This window comes from Gobio gobio (genome assembly GCF_949357685.1).
Source record: "Gobio gobio genome assembly, chromosome: 2".
Taxonomy (NCBI): Eukaryota; Metazoa; Chordata; class Actinopteri; order Cypriniformes; family Gobionidae; genus Gobio; species Gobio gobio.
In genome coordinates, this window is record NC_137098.1 from 75,415,049 (window position 1) to 75,437,365 (window position 22,317).

Here is a 22,317-nt window from a genome sequence, read left to right on the forward strand (position 1 = left end):
GCGGAAGGAGTGGCTTGAAAAGTTCTTTGCTGGGACCCCTGATAGTTGGAGAACGGATTTGAGGTGTTTCTGGAACCAAAAGCGTGTCGCAGGTTTGTTGGATTCGTCTAAAAAAAGGGGTTCCAGGGAAGATTTAGCCTGAGATTTCCTCCATTGAAGATAAGCCAGGACTGACTGGTATGGCTGGATTGGAGATGGGACATTGAAAATATAGATAAAATGACCTTTTTTTGTTTGGTCGGTCTTGCTTTGCTTAATCAAATATGAGATTGTTTCCTCATCTAGAACTGATAAGTCTGCAATGGTGGGGTGGATTTTTGGGTCAAATTTGGAAGCGGTGGTGAGTTCCGAGCATCTAAGAAAACCAAAAAAAGGCTAGGATGAACATGGCATCGAGTGTTCGTGCGGTATTGGGGGGCTGGTAGCCTGTGCGGAGAGCGTGGATGCATTTGGTGAGGATGTCTAGAGTTATAGGTTGTCTGGTGTCAGTACGGGTGGGCTGGGATTTTTGAATACCTTTGATCAGAAAGGATGTTTGTGAATTGCTTATCTCATGAGAAGGAGCACCGTAAATCAGTTTGTGGAAAAATGTAATGCCGCTTAGGTAGCCTTTGATGGACCCTACGTGAAGACTCTTAATGGTATTAAGGTAGGAAATGAACGAGGTGACAGAAAGGAGAGAAAAATCAGGGAACTGCATGTTATAAGAGATGTGGAATGCTCTAAAGTTTCTCCAAGCGGTCAGGTAGGATTGAAGTGTCCTTGGAGAAACTGCTTGGAGGATGGTGTTGCGAGATACGTCAAGGAGATGTTTTAAAGGGTGGTTTACGGGAATATCAGTTCCGAATAGAGAGGTACTGGAGTTGGGAATTGGTCCGCCTCTGGAGCCAACGTCCTGAATTTCTGAAACAGAAAACGAGACAGGGAATCAGCAATTTGGTTTTCTGCTCCAGGGACGTGTTTAGCTTTTAAGATAAATTGGTCGCAAGCCGAAATCCAGATGAGATGCCTTAGAAGTGGCATCATAGCGGGTGCATGGGAACGACCTTTGTTTATGCACTGTACCGTTGCGTCGTTGTCACAATGCACTAAAATGCTGCTAGTGGCCCATTCTTTCCCCCATAGAAATGCTGCTACTACTAGGGGGTAAAGTTCAAAGAGCGCTGAAGACTATGTTATGTCTTGGAGCTGCGGTGGCCATGGAGAAGCGAACCAACGACCCTGGTAAAATCCCCCGAAACCGATTGAGGGGGCAGTGTCTGTGAACAACTGGATATCGATGGGAGACGAAACGAGGTTGCTGTAGAAGAAGGATAGACCGTTCCATTGGTTCAGGAATGTTATCCATAGCCTGAGTTCATTGCGACAGGCTTGGTTTATGGATATTAGGTCTTCTAGTGAGTGGACGGAGCACGGAAGCAGGAGAAGATGCGATATGAATGGGCGGCCCTTTAGATGGCCGAGTAGGGATAGAAGTTCGCGTTTTGAACAATTGTGTTTCTCGAGGAGAGTAGATGCGATGGTAATTATTCTGTCGATTTTTTCTTTGGGTAGAGATGCCTGGAAATGGATTGAATCTAAATTGATTCCGAGAAACTCGATGGAAGTGGCGGGCCCCATAGTTTTTTCCTGTGCTATGGGAATTCCGAGCTCAGAAAAAACTTTTTGGACTGTGAGGATATGCGCGGCCGGGATGGCATCGGGAGGCGAGATTATTAAAAAATCGTCTAGTAGGTGAAAGAGGTGAGGAATGGCATAGTTGATTGACAGAATCCAGCAAACAGCTTCTGACAGCATGTCGAATATTTTTGGACTGCTCTTGCATCCGAAAGTTAAGCGTACTGCGAAATAGTATTTTTCGAGCCAGCGAAGCCCGAATAAGTGCCACGCATCAGGATGGATGGGCATTACTTTGAAGGCCGAAGTTATATCTATTTTTGCAAGCCAAGCACCCCTTCCTGCGATTTTTTTAATCATGTCTATTGCCTGGTCTATGTCGTGATATTTGAGTGAGAATTCGTCGAGAGGGATCAAGCTGTTCAGTGTTTCCCCTAGGTTTACAGCTTTGGGGGGGGGGGGGGGCTCCCGCAACTACTAGTGTCGCGGAGCTGGAGTGTTATGGATACGTGGTGTTGCCATAGACAATAAATTAATTAATTTGGTAAATAAATATAAACAACATTTATTTATACATCACACAACTATTTACAACACAACAGAGGTTGGCTTTGCTTGAGTTGTTGCTCTGGATTTTGTTGCTTTTAAGAAAAAAAATATTTTTTTTGCATTTTTACATTTTTACCATTAAAGTTACTACACGCAAATCCGTGTTTTTTTTGTTTGTTGTTTTTTGGGGGGGAATATATTTCAGGGCTCAATGCTAAGGATTTTTTTCGGGGGTTCAAATTTTTACTTGCCCTGTCAGAATTTTCACTGACCCCACCACAAAAAAAAAAAGACAAATAAAATAAAATAGGCCTAGTATTGTTTTTGAGCCATATAAGCTTAATAAATAAGGTTATGACTCTAAAAACTAATATCCTAACTCATATTTTTTTTTTTAGATTGTTAAAGACCATCAGTAATAAAATAAGAACAAATAATCAAATTATGAGCAAATGCACAAATAAATACAGCAGAACAAACATATACAAATGAAATAAACATATTTTCATGTTGGTCTAAACTAGATTGTCAGGTACAAAAATAGTAATCAAATGTAAAATATCACTGCATAGTCTGCATAAAATTATATGCCACTGCATATAAATACAGATTAACCCTTATTAAAAGTTATTCAGTCAAGAGCAGTGAGTGATTTTTTTTTGTTGTATTTTGTTACCTCAATATTTATATAGCCAATGACGATATTTTCCGGCTTTCCATGTGTGTTCACTGTTATACGGTAGGGGGCGCTGTAGCGCATTTCCTGCACGAGAACAGAATCTCCTGATCAAAACAGCCGAAGAAGAAGGAACGCGCGCTATCATAAGCAGATGCATTATGTAAAATAACGCGATCATCACCATTAAACATAAACAGCATATAAATCACAACTGCCCAATGTTATTGAATGAAATGTCAACCCAGGACGAGTTCTAGGACTGTCAAGCTTTGGGCTGTTGATGGACTCGATCTACAACATCTGTGTTTTGTTCATCGTTCGGACGTAACGTTAGTCTTTTACAAAAACGTGATTTTTTTCAGCTTTATGCTCAAAATGTTGCTTTTTCATGAAACTTGCAACATTCAAGTGTTGATTAAAAAAATAATATATGAAGCTGGAATAAAACAGTGGGTCTGTTCTTTCTTTTGATATATTGCATGTTTTGATATTCTGTGGACCATTGAAACTTGTGAAAATGAGCATAAATGCTGGCGGTGACTGGCAAATTTCATGTTTACGTTCATTTAAAAGACCTAACCGACTATGTTTACGATGATACTAAACAAGACAGTCATTTTGATATAATTTTGTGTGAATATTCGCGCGCTGTGAGACGCGTGGCCGTGCGTGTGTGTGTGTGTGTGTGTGTGTGTGTGTGTTGTTGCCCTTCGCGAGTATCAAACTGAGAGACACACTTTCTCGTCTATGAGCGCTTGAATATTTAAATTGCCAAGGCTTAAAAATGCGCAAATGATCAGTTTCCGTGAAGATGCAGCTCTGGGAGTGTCGTTCACGCTGGCACTGGACCATCGGGCAATTCTTATTGTCGACCGTAATGACAAATTTTTTGTCATTCATTCAGGGGGGGCGGGGGGTCGTTTTGGGAGGGCGGGGCGCCCCCCCTGAACAATGGTAGGGGAAACACTGCTGTTTATGCTTGGGAACGGGGAATTGTGCGGGGCTGATAGATCTATTATTAAACGTTTTTTACCCGAGAATTTTCTTGTTGCTGCTCCAACGGGGCTGATGCGAAAAATACTAAACGGGGGATTATCGAACGGGCCGATCATGAAGCCTGACTCAACTTCTTTTTTGATAAGGTTTCCTACGACTTCAGGTTCAGTGAGGGCAGATTGGAGATTATTACAGATTGTGATTTGGGAAAGCGGGCATTCTACGCCGGGGTTAAAGCCGTTCTTTAAACCTGACAGCAGATAATTAGTAAATTCAGCATCCGGGTGACGAGCTAGTTCGAATTCCATGCGCAAAATATTTACGGGAGTCGATAAGTAGTTTCTGGATTTTTTATTCACGGCTTTATGCACTGGACATTCAATGCGTGCATGAGCGCCGCCACAGAATTTACATATATGGATGTACCGGCAGTGCAGTCTGCCACATTTTCCATTGTTAAAATGGTTGCAGAGCTGCCTGTTTTCCTCGAATGAGGAGGTGGTTGCTGCACGATGCACATAACTGGTGGATCTGTCGGTTTTTGTTTCCGGGCAGGGTAGAGAGGAGGGTCTGACCTGCGGGCATGATATTGTAGCGTGCGTCACTGACCTGCAGACTGCGCAGGAGATGTTTTTACATCCTAAAAACACCCTGCTATGAAGATCCTGGTCTAGTGCGCCCCAGTAGGTGCACTGGTTCCATTGCGTGATTCGCACGGCACTTTTGGCTGAGAAAAGTTTGTGATATGTATAGAAATGCCCTCCCCCATAAGACAGCGCGAGCTCGGCCATGATGGCCAGGTAGTCATTTAGTTTGTGCCGTCTGTGGGGAAAAGCTGAACAAATTATTTCAGTGAAGCGAGCAAAAGCAATTGAAAATTCAGAAAAAGAAAGCATGCGGGATGATTGTGCGTTTGTGGATTTAAGTGTGACAGAGAACTCCCCGCAGTCTATTTGGCGGACTGGTTCGGCTGCGGGGAGCATGGAGAGAAGAGATGAAAGGTCTATGTCTGCACCTGCTAGGATCTGTGCGCGGATGTTTTGCGACACTGGAGGTGGTTCCATGGCGAGGGCGTTGGACGGCACGGGCATCTGAGTTGCTGAAAACAGAGAATATTGAGTTTTAGGTTGCAATAGAGAACTGGGAAGGTTGTAAGCCGGGGCTGCAAATGAAGGCGGCGGCCTCGCGCTTGTATTGCCATCTGTGGCTTGGCATGGAAAGGGAGCTGTAGGACAGAAAGAAAAAGGTTGAAATGAAGTGTGGGCTTGAACTGCAAGCGGAGGTAGGCTCGCGGTTGTTTGCCCTGCTGGAGCTGCAGACCACTGGACCTGGGCGGGGTTATAGCCTGTTGGAAAAAGTGGTTGAACTGATTGGGCCTGTTGTGCTAGCGGAGGTAGCATTGCGCTAGCATCTGTAACGGGAGCCGTCGGTCCCTGAAAGGAATAAGGGTTTGAAACAAGTGGAGCATAGAACTGGGAAACTGTGGGGAGGCCGCTGGGCCCAACTGCATTCGGCGCTGCAGCGGCAGAAGTCATGGAGAAAGGCCGATCTGCGTCTGGTGGTGGGAGAGAACTAGCCCCTGCGGAATCTGGAGCGCGGCCCAGGCTCGCTGAAGGCCTGTTGATGCGGCTTGATTGGCAGCGCCAGCCGGATCTTGTGCAGGGAGATAGCGGTGTTATCGGGAGAGGTGAACTTTGAGCCCTGCTGGGTTGGCTTTGCCTACGGGCCGTCTTAGGAGCTGGTGACGAGCTTGGAGAGAGGTTAGTGGGATGCAGAGTTACGTAGAGCTCATACAGCTCCGCTTTATTTAGTTTGCGTGAAGCCTGTATGTCTGCGTTCCCCAGAGCTTGCCTCAAACCAGCTACCGTCCATTTCCCGATAGGAGGAATTGTCGGGACGGTCGAGCGGTAGGAAGAGGCTGGGGAGGAAGCTGTAAATCTTGCCGGAGGTGGTGAATGCTGGCCTCGGCGTCGGGGCGAGTGCAGGCTCGTTCGGGCAGGCTTGCGACCGTGCCCGGAAGCCTGGGGCTCGAGTTCAATGACCGGCGTCAGGTTGATGGTATTGGTGCCGGCGGAATGTGGCGGCGGATCCCTGGGGATGTCGCTTCCGTCATTGTAACGAGGGCTTGGACGTTGTGACATTTTTGCTAGGATACTGTCGATGCTAGAAGTGAAGCCTGCCCTAGTGTGAAGCCGGAGACCGGGCACAGGTAGGACTGGAGCACCCTAGCACCAGGCGTTGTAGGGAGATCCAGGCTATAGAACCTGATAAATGTGTGTGGGGTAGCCCACCCGGCCGCCTCGCAGATATCCTGTAAGGGGACCCCAGAAAGAAGGGCCACCGAAGAGGCCATGCCTCTGGTGGAATGAGCCCTCACGGCCACAGGTGAAGGCAAACTGCGCACCTGGTAGGCCATGGTAATTGCCTGGACAATCCAGTTACTGACAATCACTTTCACTGACGTACAACAATAAATAGACAGACAGTTTTGACACAGAGCGCTATGCTGAAGAGCATTAACTGCCGACATTACGTTCCAGCTCCCTTTTTATACTTACGGGTATGCCGTCACAGTTACGTCATCACGCACGCCAATCGGATTGGCCTAGTTGGCATTCTGGTTTCAGATTCGCTGATGCTAAGGGAGCATCCCCAAAGTGTCGTCTCGATGCAGTGCGAGTTCCCTCGAAAGGGAACCGCTGAATCAGTGTGTGTTAGAGAACCGCTGTATCAGTGTGTGTTAGAGAACCGCTGTATCAGTGTGTGTTAGAGAACCGCTATATCAGTGTGTGTTAGAAAACTGCTGTATCAGTGTTTGTTAGAGAACCGCTGTATCAGTGTGTGTTAGAGAATTGCTTCATCAGTGTGTGTTAGAGAACCGCAGTATCAGTGTGTTAAAGAACCGCTGTATCAGTGTGTGTTAGAGAACCGCTGTATCAGTGTGTTTTAGAGAACCGCTGTAACAGTGTGTGTAAGAGAACCGCTGTATCAGTGAGTATTAGAAAACTCGCTGTATCAGTATGTGTTAGAGAACCGCTGTATCAGTGTGTGTTAGAGAACCCGCTGTATCAGTGTGTGTTAGAGAACCGCTGTATCAGTGTGTGTTAAAGAACCGCTGTTTCAGTGTGTGTAAGAGAACCGCTGTATCAGTGTGTGTTAGAGAACCGCTGTATCAGTGTGTGTTAGAGAACCGCTGTATCAGTGTGTTAGAGAACCGCTGCATCAGTGTGTGTTAGAGAACCGCTTCATCAGTGTGCGTTAGAGAACCACTGTATCAGTGTGTGTTAGAGAACCGCTGTATTAGTGTGTGTTAGAGAACCACTGTATCAGTGTGTGTTAGAGAATCGCTTCATCAGTGTGTGTTAGAGAATCGCTTCATCAGTGTGTGTTAGAGAACCACTGTATCAGTGTGTGTTAGAGAACCGCCGTATCAGTGTGTGTTAGAGAACCGCTTCATCAGTGTGTGTTAGAGAATCGCTTCATCAGTGTGTGTTAGAGAACCACTGTATCAGTGTGTGTTAGAGAATCGCTTCATCAGTGTGTGTTAGAGAATCGCTTCATCAGTGTGTGTTAGAAAACCACTGTATCAGTGTGTGTTAGAGAATCGCTTCATCAGTGTGTGTTAGAGAACCACTGTATCAGTGTGTGTTAGAGAATCGCTTCATCAGTGTGCGTTAGAGAACCACTGTATCAGTGTGTGTTAGAGAATCGCTTCATCAGTGTGTGTTAGAGAATCGCTTCATCAGTGTGTGTTAGAGAACCGCTGTATCACTGTGTTAGAGAACCGCTGTATCAGTGTGTGTTAGAGAACTGCTGTATCAGTGTGTGTTAAAGAACCGCTGTATCAGTGTGTGTTAAAGAACCGCTGTATCAGTGTTTGTTAGAGAACCGCTGTATCAGTGTGTGTTAGAGAACCGCTGTATCAGTGTGTGTTAGAGAACTGCTGTATTAGTGTGTGTTAGGGAACCGCTGTATTAGTGTGTGTTAGAGAACCAATGTATCAGTGTGTGTTAGAGAAGCACTGTATCAGTGTTTGTTAGAGAACCGCTGTATCAGTGTGTGTTAGAGAACCGCTGTATCAGTGTGTGTTAGAGAACCACTGTATCAGTGTGTGTGTTAGAGAACCGCTGTATCAGTGTGTGTTAAAGAACCGCTGTATCAGTGTGTGTTAGAGAACCGCTGTATCAGTGTGTGTTAGAGAACTGCTGTATTAGTGTGTGTTAGGGAACCGCTGTATTAGTGTGTGTTAGAGAACCAATGTATCAGTGTTTGTTAGAGAACCGCTGTATCAGTGTGTGTTAGAGAACCGCTGTATCCCAGATAGCAATGAGTCGGCGGACCACCGGCGGTGATCCGGCGGCTGTAGAAGCGTCAGAATTGCGTAATCGCAAACACGTTTGACGGCGCACCGCCGGCGGCAGCCGCTTTTTAAAAGCGGCAGCCGGCTTCCTACCGCCTTCGTTCCGCCGCCGGCCCGCAGGCAAACCGCCGTTCCGCCGCCTTTATAGCAGAAGGCGGCCCGGCGAAGGCAAACGCTTTTTCCGAGCGATCTGCCTCCGCTTATTGTGTAATAAATAATATTTATTTATTTATTATTCATATATTTGTAACATGCAGTTTATGATGGATAATAATTGAACAAACCAGATAAATTCCCATTTGGCATTTTTATTCCACATTTCAAAGTACAGTAACTGTCAATGATACAAGATAATATAAATGAAATACAAATAACAGACAATAAATAAGCTTAAATAGGCCTATAAATAACAAAAAACATTTTTACTAAAGAACCTGCATGTTTCCAATTAAATTTTGGTTAAAAAAAAAAAACAGCCTTACAAGCAAATTATAACACTTACAATATTTGTTAATAACAAAGAGGTCAGCTCTGGGATGAAAAGAATTACCATTAAACATTATATCAAATAATGAGGATATTTGGTACCAAAGAATGTGCAGGATACCAAATAAATCGAGGTATAACATCACATTTAACAAGCCATTTCTAACAATAGGATAAATGGTAATAATTTAGAGTAAAGCTCTGGAGAAGAATAAAACAGTAGTAGAACAGACCATTATAACAAGCCTGACTATGGGTTCTCTGGTTTTCCCCGACCTCCAGAATGAGGCAGCGCAAATTGGCTTATCTTCAGTGATTTCTTGTGCGCCTATATAAAGGACAAACAACCTCGCCATCCCATATCTATCCAAGGAGCTGCCTTCAAGGCAGGGTCACAGGGAATAAAAAAAAGTAATTTCCACAGTGAACAGTGTGGATTGGGTGAGTGTAGCCTGAAACTTCTGGCTTCTTTAGGGGTCTTGATGTTACTGACTGCAGGATAAAGAAAGGGTTCCAGGTGTCAGTAGTCAGCCTAGGTGTAAGAGGTCGGCTGTGGGTCCCTCTCAGCTGTGCGGCGTCTTTTTCCGCCTTCACGATCAGATGCTCCTTTCAGGTAACGCATAACGCTAACCTGGACCGCCTCATCAGTGGCATCCTGGGTTGCCGGGTTCTTCCGGATGGCTCCTGTAGAAAATACAGATCTGTCATTCCATGTGAATGTCATAAGGCCACACACATCTACTTAAATATATAACAAATTTATATATTTATATATATTACTTTGAACAATGGTCTTCAGGAACATGTCTCTAAAACATGCTTTATCCCCTACACCCGTCCAGGTTGTATTAATGGAAAGGTGATTAGAGAAGATACTCTGAAGTATTCGCCACACGGTTGTCTTTAGGTCCCTCCCACATTTGATTGCCAAAAACCGAAGCTGAAAATACAAAAAAGTGTTACAAATCACATATCTCTGAAGCTTCTCATACATAAATATAAAAATGTGACAGGCTGTGGATTCAGACTGTAGAATATGCAGTGTAGAATCTTAAATTTTACTTTTTAGATTACCCTACAGCATTATAAACAAAATCAGCACACTTACTGGAGCTCTTTATCCTGCCTCAAACTGTTGTCAAGCAACGCCAAATGGGTTGTCGAGGGGGAGTAACAGACCCCCTGGCAGGGAGAACTCTCCAAAAGACACATTGGCACTGAAATGTTGCAGCATAGTGTCCATTTTGTTGTCCATGCTACGCACAACATCGCCAAACTCTCCAAGACGTCGCAGCATTAGGGTCTGATCTGCACCTACAGGGGTTCACAGAATAAAAGAATAAAGCAGTCAGTCCTGGTCCCTCAACTACTAAACTGTGACATTTACAACTAGGTCTACTACATGTACAGGTGGCCCCAGTGGGAATTAAACCAACAACCACAGGTGTTGTTTGCAAGTTGTACCTGATTGCCCAGTACGAGCAAACGTCATCAACATTGTTTCACTTGCTTCACCTGCTCTTGAAGTGAGCCGCTGCCATCCGAAGCTACAATATGAAAGGCATTTGGTAATTTTGGACCTACATCACAGTCAAAAAAGTAAAATTTAAGAAAGAGTGCATGTTCTCACCTGCTTGTGCATTGCTTTCCCTCAGGGCTTGGTTCTCATTCTGGAAATCTACATAAAAAAATATTTTATTTTAATTAATATATATATATATATATATATATATATAAAACAACAACTACAGGCACAATTTTCCATACTGTTAAAGTTTCCAACATCTGCAATTTCCTGTTTGTCCATCTCAACTCCTTTCAATATTCTTCTCCTTATAGCCCAGTAACTAGACATTGTGACTAACAATTTATTTACCTTGAAAGCCGAAACGATTGTCCAATAGTAGGTCTCTTGGATGAAGATAACCGATTGTGCTCTGGTCAAGGTATCTGCAAGAAAATGTGAACAAAACCGCATTGTTAACGTTATATACAGAATATACAGTAGCTATGCTGTGGGGGGAAAAACTGGTCAGCCAAATGTGGAACAGTAAAATGTATTCATTCAGTGTAGTGATTCAAGTAAACTGCATTGTCCTCAAACATAAAAAGTACAGCAGTTCAGAGAAATAACTCATAAATGACCTTAAATGCTAGAAGAACAGTAGCAACACAGCACATGTTAGCTAACACTTGCTAAAACTGACCTAGCAGCATGCTTGTTCGGACTAACAAAATAATTTAAATAACCTATATACATCATTCTGTTTTGTTAGAAAACACCAAAAGTTAAACTTAAGTCTTTCTAGATGTAAAGCTTTGGCTAACTTACCTACAGTAGCTAGATACATTTTAACATGTAGAACATGCTTGAACTCAGTGTGTAAAAAAGGCGAAACAGCACGTGTTAGCTAACACTGTGCATTGTGCACTAATTAAAACTAATTAAAACTAATTAAAACAACCTACCGGTATATACATCAAAAATGAACATAATATTGTGTGACACAAAAAGGAAACATGTACTTACTTAAACGCTCGTAGTCGAGGATATTTTCTGATCTCCTCTCTTCAAATACTAAAACCATGTGATGAGCGGCCGCTGTTGGTAAATCTGTATGTTTTACCGGTTTGTCTTCCGCCTTTTTTAGGTATACTGCCCCTCTCGGCCGGTGGAGGTACTTCTCTGTTTTTTTTTTGTTTTTTTTTTATTTAAATTAGTACATGTATAGACAAGTACAATACAAAAAGTACAATGAGAGAAAAATAAAAATAATAAAGCATTGTGGTACAGTTCCGAATATGTAGAACAAAGAATAACAACAAATGTAACAATGTATATAAAATAAATAATAAAAATAAGAATTCTGAGATAGAAAATACTTTATAATATTAAGGCAGTCACATGAAATTGAAAAGCTTTCAGGTTTCTGTTTTTGTAAGCTTTTTGTTTTGCGACCTCATGTTTGAGAGGGTTTCAAAGTTGTAAAAATCAGCTTTATAAAAGGTAATATTAGAGGGCTTCTTTTGAGTTATTCTTGTCTTATGAATGTAGAATTTTTCCTAAATAATTAATAATATATTTTTGTTTTTCAGAAAAATATGGGTTTTGAAAACAAAGTAAAATGTCATGAAGTTAGTTCTAATTTTTTGTCATGTCTATTTTAAAGTCAGTCCAAAAAGAAATAGAAAAAAGGGCAATACAAAAATAAAAGTGTTCAATATCCTAAAATGAACTTTCAAACTTTCTTAACCCTCCTATTATGCTAAAAAAAAAAAAGTATTACATCCATTATGGGTCAAATTGACCAACACTGTTTAAACACACTCGACATGCAAATAATCAAGTGAAAATTTAAATGTAATTTCCTAAACCTAACCTTATCATGGAATCAAGAGTCAAGAATCTGTTATAAACCCTAATGGCTTTGGAGCAAAAAAACGAATATTTGATATAATTCACATATAGGCTATTATGATTTTATAATCGCTTCAAATGTGAGAACTAGTTAAAATGCTGTCAGTTCCACTCTATTTCCCAACAAGCCAAACATAGCCAACGTGGCTGGTCGAATTTGAGAGTAGAAATCCTTGTATTTCACAGCGGCTTGCCGCCAGCCGGCCGCGGTCCATTAGGCGGAGGCAACCGCCAGAGAAAATGAAGCCGGCGGCCCGCCGGCTAGTCGGCCGCGGCATCTCGCAAGAAATGGGAGTGACGTATTCGGCGGCAAACGTTTCATCACCGCCAGCGGGACGCACCTATAGCCGACAGCTTAGGGCCGGCGGCAAAAAGAAGCCGTGCCGATATTTTTTGCTATCTGGGATCAGTGTGTTAGAGAACCGCTGTATCAGTGTGTTAGAGAACCGCTGTATCAGTGTTTGTTAGAGAACCGCTGTATCAGTGTGTTAGAGAACCGCTGTATCAGTGTGTGTTAGAGAACCGCTGTATCAGTGTGTGTTAGAGAACCGCTGTATCAGTGTGTGTTAGAGTGTGACTGATTTGGTCACTAAAAAGAACCGGTTCAAAAGAACGATTCGTTCACGAACTGGACATCACTACTGTCAACAAAAAATAACCACTTTTGGTCAATGATGAGATTAGTGAATTATTCCATTTTATGATGCTGAAAATATATATATATATATATATATTAAATTATATCTGATCATCTTTGGTTTTGGTTTTCTTTGCAACAAATTATGTTTTAGCTGCCGGTAGTGCAATTACATTCATAGATGATCCGGTGATCCGTTTTTCACTCAAGCTTGATCCGTCAACGTCACATGCCGTACTACTCAATTCATGATTGGTCACTGCCAAATTAAAATATTAAAGAGAACAATAAAATAACGTTAATAACTGGTTAATGGTCATTTCAAATAAACATTTCTGTTCAGAACGATTAAAATAGATTTTGTTTTCGTTTTCATTCCTGTCAAAATGTCATTCATTTCCGCTGTATCAATTTTTAATTTTCGTTCCTTCAACCGGTTTAGAGCCTGTTGTAGTTTCATGATGTTGAACCATCATCAAACTGTAACATTGATTCAATGCCATTACCATTGATAAATGGATATTTAAAAGAAACAACAACATTAATTGAGGGTGCAAACGTGATGTTGATTCAATGCAGTTAACATTGACACATTAACGTTGTTTCGATGGTGGCTTGTTATCTGGGTTGTGTCGCATTACGCTGAGTGTATTATTTAGTTAGTGTTTAACTGCCAGTCCAGTTTAAGAAAATCATATAGACTTACATTTAACAGAGCAAGACATTTTACTTATGAACTAATTTGATTGATGGGGTTTTGGTTTCCTTGCCACTGTTGCCTCTGGCTTGGCGTGCTCAGTTGGGGACAATTTTTTTTCAACTAAATATCCAAATAAATCTAATTATTAAACTAAATTAACCATATAAACTAAATTACTGATCTAATTACTGATCTAAAGCCTACACTGTCACTGTATGATAATTGAAATGAACTGATGACATAACCGTTTTCTCCAGAATGGCTATACAGCTGAATAAAATTATGCTGCATTATTTTCCTGTTTAATACTGAAAAGCTGCTTTGAAACAATCTGCATTGTTAAAAGCACTATATAAATAAAGTTGACTTGACTTGATTGAAGTTCTACTGAAGTATGGATTGTACTGTACATTATTCTTTATCATTGTGAATTCTTCATCAGTGTGTTCGTCCCACAGATCGGAAGAGACAGATCGTGAAACTGGAGGTGAAATCAAGTGAAAATCTGAATGATCCGGAAGTGATGAACAAGATTTTATTGAAGGTGAGTCTCGCTCTTCTTACCACTGTAATTCCACAACAGAAATATCCTTCATAAGTCTGTTTGTGTTCTTCAGATGAAGCAGATCCTGAAGGAGAAGGGACTGGCAGAATATGCTAAACTTTCATGAAGAATCCAATCCGATGGGAACGTCTTCCATAAGAAGGACCAGAAGAGAAACGCCACTCAACAGATTTGCGTTTCCTTATTTTGAATGAACTCGTTTTCTTCTATTTTAAATTGACTCCATAAAATTACACACAATATCTGTAAAATTAACAACTCGACTGTTATTTAAATATTATGGCATTAATGTCAAATTACAGTAATTCTCATTTTGTTATACAGAACATGGCATTTCACTTGTTTTTAAATTAAATGCAAGTGTAAAAATTACTAAAATAATGGCTATAATCATGGAATCACCAGCAGTTGGCGCCATTGCTCACACTGTAAAAAAACATCCAAATGACTGTCAACAACAAAAAAGAAAAGTAAAATACCCTAATGTAAAGGGTTTTTCATTAAACGTTTCAGAAAAACGGTTATTTTACAGGTATTATGTGAATTATTATGATCAAACATCAACATATGTGTAACAATACGGTCCGTGTACTTTTTCGTTCATTCGATTTTCCTTATAGAAACGGTATTAAAAAACAAAAAACGTCTCCTTTTTCGTTTTTTTAAACAAAACGAAAAACAAGAATTCAGCGTTCTTTTTCGTTTTTCTTTGAGAGGTGGAAAATTAATAAACAGCTTGAATTTTTGATTTCTAGACGTGGGCGGGAATCATGCGCCCCTTTCTGCTGATTGGTCAGCCGAAGATCAAATTGTTCCATCATTAGTTCTTCCTCAGTACCGCAAAGCAGAATAACAGTCCTGCGCAAACAATCAGATTAACGAACGGCTCGACACAAATCGTCCCGAGGCAGAGCAGACTGAGCGTTATTCTCCTGTGTAGATATAAATTCACATACACTTTGCATCAGCTGGGTATGGCAGGATATATGATGGCTGTCATAGCCTACCCTGGTTGCCCAGTAAAAATAAATAAATAAAGATTTAAATTACTATAATTAGTTGCAAATTATATATTTTAAACACTAATACAAAAAGGAAAGAATATCGCGTTGACATGTAATAGGCCTGTAACGTTCACACAAGAACTGTCATTCTGACAAACTGACAACAGAACAACAGATATGTTAAAATAGGCCTACATACTCTTCTGAGTTTTATGATGTAGGCCTTGCGTTTTATTAAAATGTATTATAATTGATATCTCAAAAGGATGCCCTTCCGTGCGGAGCGAGCTGCGGCGCACGCACAAATGACTGTAACATTTTCACTTGCCATTTCGATTTGTTTCTCACCAGCAAACCCTACAGTAACTATACCTTCAGAACGCTAGGAATATAACCTACGCCATGAGTTGCAAAGGATTATTTTACAAATTTGAATCCGCTTGAAAAAAACAACAACTGGGCAAATGAAGCCTATTGCAACTTGCCTATTTCATCTCTTTCTCATCAAACAACCAGACTAACGAATGGCTCGACCCAACCCGTACCGGGGCAGAGCCTAGACAGGGCTTTCTTCTGTGTAGACCAGCGGCTTTAGTCCTGCGCAAAGTGCCAGGGGGTCCGCAAATTTGCTATATCATACAACATTTTCTGTCACTTTTTTTATTATCGTGATTTTTTTTTACATTTTAACATTTTTTTAATTTTATTAGTTCAATTACAAAGTACAAAACAGAAATAAGACATTGTGGTACAATTCAGAGTATGCAATAACAATTAAATTATAGATTATCATGAAACATGCTGTGATTTATTCCAAAGTGACATAAATAATGCATTTAACGTAAAATAATCTAAACTTTTAAAAGTAGGTTCGTCAAGTATTTATTGTATTTTGGTTAATGTTGTTGTGTGCGCCAGAAGTGCGCAGCGCATCCTGGTGTTTTCTTTATTTTTCAAAGGCATTAGGCTACATATTGTAGTCATTTTGAATGTATAAAAGTATACATTTTACGATGATGATTATGATGTCCTACTCATCAGTATGATGATACATTTATTTCCTCTGCTGAGGAAAAAAAATCACGTTGACGCCGGCGACTCACGCGTACATTATTATCAAAATAAAACTTCAGTAATAATGTTCAATAAAAACATTAAAAAAAAATATTCTGCTTGGTCTTTTGTACAATGGTTGCAATTGATCTGTTGTTGGGCAAGTACGCACATAACCCAGTGTTGTTGTATTTTATTTACCTGTATTTTATACTAATTCTGAATGTAGGCTAATAATAAAAAGCAGTTTTAACAACGATGCAACGAGCGCGTCTCTCTCAACATGACACTCAGGTGCGACTTATTTTCTGGCAAATAGCGACGGTCGATTATAATAATCATAGGATGGAGGCAATGAATAGGCTACAATAAGTTTTTTTGTGCACACAGACACACAAAAAACATTGTGTTCATTGCCCCCACCACATTAATTTTGGTGTGAATAACTGTTATTAGCTACATATTTGGCCTGTTTTGTTTGGATGGCCAACTCTCACAATCTGCGTGAAAGCTGCGGGACACAGGACAGCGCGGAGAAAGCGCACATGATGTGCTTTGGAAGTTTACTTGTTAGAGAAAATAACACGCGCCGTTTTGTTTGACATCAATTAATTCTCACTATTAATGAAATAAACTCAAAACCAAAAGGTAGCTATAACTGCCCGTATCTCCTGAACACTTCAATAGGCCTACTGGTCTGCGCTTGACTGTTGGCGTTTATCTGCTTATTTAGTTCATTCAGTTTAATTAACCCATCGCAATTTAGGCTATTGGAACTGTGTGAACTGTTGTTCTCCGGTTTTCAGTTAGTCAGAATGACAGTTCTTGCGTGAATAGGCCCAATACCCAAGTCTAAAGTTTAAAATATTTAATTTACAACTATTGATATTAATTTATATCTTAATGATTAATCTATTTATTTTTATTAGTGTTTATTTAATTTACAACTAATGAAATTAATTTAAAACTTCATTTATTTATTTTTACTGGACAACCAGGGTAGGCTATGACAGCCATCATATATCCTGCCATACCCAGCTGATGTGAATTTATATCTACACAGGAGAATAACGCTGTCTAGGCTCTGCCTCTGGACGGGTTGTGTCGAGCCATTCATTAATCTGATTGCTTTAGGAATAAAATATGAAATGTAGCTGCAATAAACGCGTTAAGAATCCGTAGAAGCGCAGGACTGTTATTCTGTTGTGCCGTAGGCAACTGAGGAAGAACTAATGATGGAACAATTTGATCTTCGGCTGACCAATCAGCAGAAAGGGGCGTATAATTCCCGCCCACGTCTAGAAATCGAAAATTCAAGCCGTTTATTAATTTTCCACCTCTGAACGAAAAACAAAAAATAAAGTTGAATTCTTGTTTTTCATTTTGTTTAAAAAACGAAAAAGGAGCCATTTTTTGTTATTTAATACCCGTTTCTATAAGGAAAATCGAATGAACGAAAAAGTACACGGACCCAATACTCTCTCAGTTTAGCGGTTTAAAGTGAAAATGCAGAAATCTTTTCTTCAGGGATGTTGTATTTGTGTTTCGGGTTCTTAGTCGGCTATAGATGTTTATTCAAAGCTGGATTTTGGTTTCTATATTTAATAATCTCTTATCTGTTGTATTTGATAAATTCACTGCACCTTAATTTATGTTGACATAAAATGTTATAATTTCACTTGATGATTTAATCTCATAATTATTATTTAGTCTTAATTAAATGCATATGAATTAATGTCATAAGATTTACCAAAACATGATTTTTTTTCCTTTTGTGGTAGATATTGGCTTCCATAGGCAAACATTTAAAAAATGCTGTAATTAACCATTTCCTTCTTGAAATAAATGTGCCGTATTATTGGCTATACGAATGTCTTTCCTTTGAGCCGCAGTGGAAACACCAGTATGATGGAAAGTGTACAATCGACTGTGATTGGTCCATCCTCACCAGCGCTGAGAAAAGTAACTGCTATCATGTGGTAAGCGTTAGTAAGTTGTTTCTCAGAGAGGGTTCGGTTAATTATTTATTTGAATAATGATATTGAGAAAGATTATTTAAATAGAAAATACTCAGGGAAATATGAGTGTTTATATTTGGAGTCATCGTCTTAACTCTACTCGTAGTAGTTGCTGTGCGAGTAAACCTCACTCATGAGGTTTGACTCACATCACCTGAGTCTGTGCATTGCCTACTTTGACTAGCCCGTCATCATTTTGTAATTCAAAATGGAAGTATAGGACAAAATGCAAATGAAGGTTTGTATACTCCTGTCAGGGTAGGCATACTCAAATTGCTCAGCTCAGCTCGGCCGGGTGCATTGCATGTTTTGAGCTCTCTACGCCTGTCCCAGATTTCATAAATATTTCGCCCTCCAATTTCCATAATTTTGCTCCTTTGAAATGATATAACCGGGAATATGAAAACACTGAAAAAGAACTTGCACCATGACGACAAAAAAGAATCTTGCTTCATCCCGCGGCTACAACGACGCAACTGATGGTGGTCACGATTACGTCGCTAAGATGGATGTAGATCCTACCGAGAAAATATCTTCATTTTGCGTCATCGGAGGATTTTTGGCCGTCCGGCTCCCTTACACTTTATTGAAAAGACACGTTCAGTTTTTAATTGTAGTGTTTATTCTCTAACTGAACGAAATTATTGTATTACTATGAAAATCAAAATGACCGCAGGGGCGGTGTCATGGTGGGCAAGTGATAACTGATATAACCCAGTAGCCTGGCCTCGTAGGGCAGCGAAGCAAGTGCATTCTGGGAGTTTGTCTTTTCTCAGTCTAGAAGGCACCAACATCTAAAATAATTTCTACTACATAAATGACCCAGTTTAAATACACATTCATCTTCCCAGCGCTGAAGTGCCCCTTTAACTTAATGTCGTTTAACTGAACATACAAAGGAAGCTGCTAAAGTAACTACAACATTAACAACACTGAAATAAGAGCGCTCGGTTTATCTGTCAATCAGATGCGCATTAAAGTTGCGTCCGATACTATAGCAAAAGTCGACACCGGCGCGCTTTCTTTCAGAATCACCATAAGGCAAATGTTCCATATAAAGAGAACAAAGAAGGCTTTTTTTGCTATTACGTGAAGAAAAGTTTGTTTAGGATTAGCTGGAAAAGTGCATGATATTCTAGTCTCTCCATGCAGCATTGCATGTTTAATGCCTGGAACACTTTAATAAGGTTGTGAGCCATTAATATTATCCTACACAATAGTTAGCATTAACTAACAATAATTGTAAAGCCTTTTTAAATTTTGGCTTATGTAAATTTCTACAAATGCCATTTTATGTAGGCTATAAAAGTAAAGTGTGTAATAATAATAAAATAATAAAGTAATAATATGAACTAACATTAACAATGGACTAATTCACACCCTGACTAAGACACATTAGGGGAAGCATTTTAATAATTCTGTGAATGCATATAAAAAAATGCATAATCGAATCGTCAATTAATGTGAATCGTCTCGAATCGAATCGTTCTGAATTGGCAAAAATCGTTCTTGAATCGAATCGAAAACCTATGAATCGTGAATCGAAGCAATTCGAGCCTACCCAAAGATTCACAGCCCCAATCAACGAACAGAGAATCACTTAGAGATCACAAGGTATATGTACAAGGGCCTGGTTGTTTAAGGTTTGAAAATACCTTTTGACTTGAACTCAAACAAGTGCAAGACTTGTTTGGATGGTTATCTACCTTTTTCCATGTTGAAGGGACAATGCCTTTTTGGGCTTTTTTCACGTTTTTTTTTTTTTCTTCACCATAGTACAGTCTGTTGGACAATTTTTTATATTCACTAGCGGTTGCTAGTTTGTTAAGAACACTTTTTTTTAGGGGTTCAAGCACGAAGTGCTGAAACCCTATTGTAATTATAGATTTTCCCATGATGCATCATTCTCCATCTAAAACTGATCCGGCAGACCGAACCATAAGTCGTAGAGACATGAAACTTTCAGGGCTGGTAGTACTCACAACGACTACCAGCGTCACCGAGGCATGCCCCGACCGGCCTGACGGGGGCGCTACAGCGAGCAAAAGTACAAAACGGCTCATAACTCCTAAACCGTTAGGCGTGGGCTCAAGTGTCTTATATAGGGGTGTAACGATTCATCTACTACATCGATGTATCGATTTATATTCCTATGATCTAACTACATCGATCTGTGCTCGGCAACTTGGCCTTCCGGACGACATATATCGATCTAACATCGTTTTAAAAGGTAATCAATCGATTGTATCGATAATAGGAAATAACGCATTGGATTTAAGCACGTCAGACTTTATAAGGATGTTTTTTCTTAGCACTTTTAATGATAAAGGCGTCAAACGTTACTCGATTCAGTCTGCCTATCTGTGACATCATCGCAACGCACGCACCAGCAGCAGCGCTAAGAAAACAAAACATTGCATGGCGGATGGTAGAGGAGAAGCCAACGAGCGATATTATCAAGCCACCAGGAGAAAGAGCTACCTGTCCTTTCAACCCTTGCTTGTTACCTGTGCATTCCTGGCACCAGTGTGCCACCAGAGCGAGTTTTTAGTACTGCTGGTGACATAATGAACGCACTGAGAAGTGTTCTGCGGTCAGATCATGTTGATATTTTTGGAAAAAAAATCTGTAGAGTCATTGAAGAGTAGTTGGTTACATTTTATCTTTTGTTAAATATTGTTTGTTTATTAAACTGAGAGTAGTAGCAGGTTCAGCCAGTTTATTCAACCTGAAGAAATGTTGGTTGCACTTTATTTTTGATATTAATATTGTATTTATATTATTTTAATGTTGAAACACAACAGCAAAAGTAGCAGGTAAACCTACTATTAATTAAACCTGAAGAGAAGTTAGTTGCACTTTATTTTTGATATTAATATTGTATTTATATTATTTTAATGTTGAAACACAACAGCAAAAGTAGCAGGTAAACCTATTATTAATTAAACCTGAAGAGAAGTTAGTTGCACTTTATTTTTGATATTAATATTGTAACATTAATATGTTGGATAACAAAAGCAGAAGTAGCAGGTTAACCTACTGTTGAAATGTTGGTTGCACTTACTGTGCTTTTATTGAAAATGTATTGAATATTGAAAATGAGAGCAGAAAAGGTTAACTTCCTGTTAATTCAACCTAAACTGTTGGTTGCACTTTATTCAAATAAAATTTGAATGCATTTGCCATTAATTGTTGTTTACTTGTTTGTTTATATCCATAATTAATTTATACCTGATTCCCTTACAAGAAACAACAGGAATCTAGGAAACTTCACCTGCACGGACCAGTATCCAGGTATTTATTTCAGTCACACAATTTTTGGCTAAAAAGTTACTGAATCGATTTCAAGTCACTGAATCGTTTCAGATCGTATCGTTCTAAATTAACCAATATCGTCCTTGAATCGTATCGACAACCTCAAATCGTGATACGAATCGAATCATTGTTAAAACGAATCGTTACACCCCTAGTCTTATATCCTTGGAATCCTTGGCTCAAGGCGGACAAAATGCATGCCTCGGATTGGCTCGCCCTTCAGGCACCAATTTCGAGAATTTTTTTTTTTTTTTATTGAAAATCTGTTTTTTTCTGATTTGATTAGAACTACAAACATGGATAAAAAGTGTTAAAAAACTACAAACATGGCGGTTATGCGAGTCGGACGGATAAGTAGAGAGGGTTAGATAAAGGGGGTTGAGTGAGCAATTATCAGTATTTAACCTGACGAAAATATATTTATTCAATGTTATCCACATTATATTTCACCTGCAGCAGCATTGAGAACTTTTGTAATGATACGTTTGGGCATTGCAGTTTAAATATAATAATGCATTTAAAAGTCAAACACATGAGGAGAGTCTCTGCATTAAAGCCACGACTGGCAGATCAACGTGCTACTATATTTATCTCCGATACGGTAGGAAATTAAACTGAATGTGGAGGATTTGAACTGTGACGATGATTGACAGGGCAGTTTAAATGGTGAAGGGACGCACTTAACTAAGCCACAGAGTCCGTTAAAGATGACGAAGTAGTGTGTGTCCCAAAGCTTGCACACTCTTCTGCTACACACTCAAAAGTATCTACTTTTTCTTCACAAAAAGAGTACATACTTTTAGGACGTAGTATAAGTAGGCGAATTGGGACGCAGCCTAGTACTACTATAAAAAAGATGACATTACAGGACATTAGGAACTCAGATCATCAGATCAGACGACAAAGCACTTCTCCAGGAA

General features: G+C 40.0%; 1 long non-coding RNA gene across 1 annotated transcript; it reads right to left on the reverse strand.

The window, feature by feature from the left end:
- Positions 1 to 8,490: 8,490 nt before the first annotated feature.
- Positions 8,491 to 11,781, reverse strand: LOC307143208. Its single transcript, XR_013818576.1, has 7 exons — positions 11,218 to 11,781; positions 10,564 to 10,637; positions 10,318 to 10,365; positions 10,152 to 10,234; positions 9,796 to 10,001; positions 9,468 to 9,627; positions 8,491 to 9,371 (listed from the first exon to the last, which is right to left on the reverse strand). It is a non-coding gene; the product is annotated as an uncharacterized lncRNA (long non-coding RNA).
- Positions 11,782 to 22,317: the final 10,536 nt, after the last annotated feature.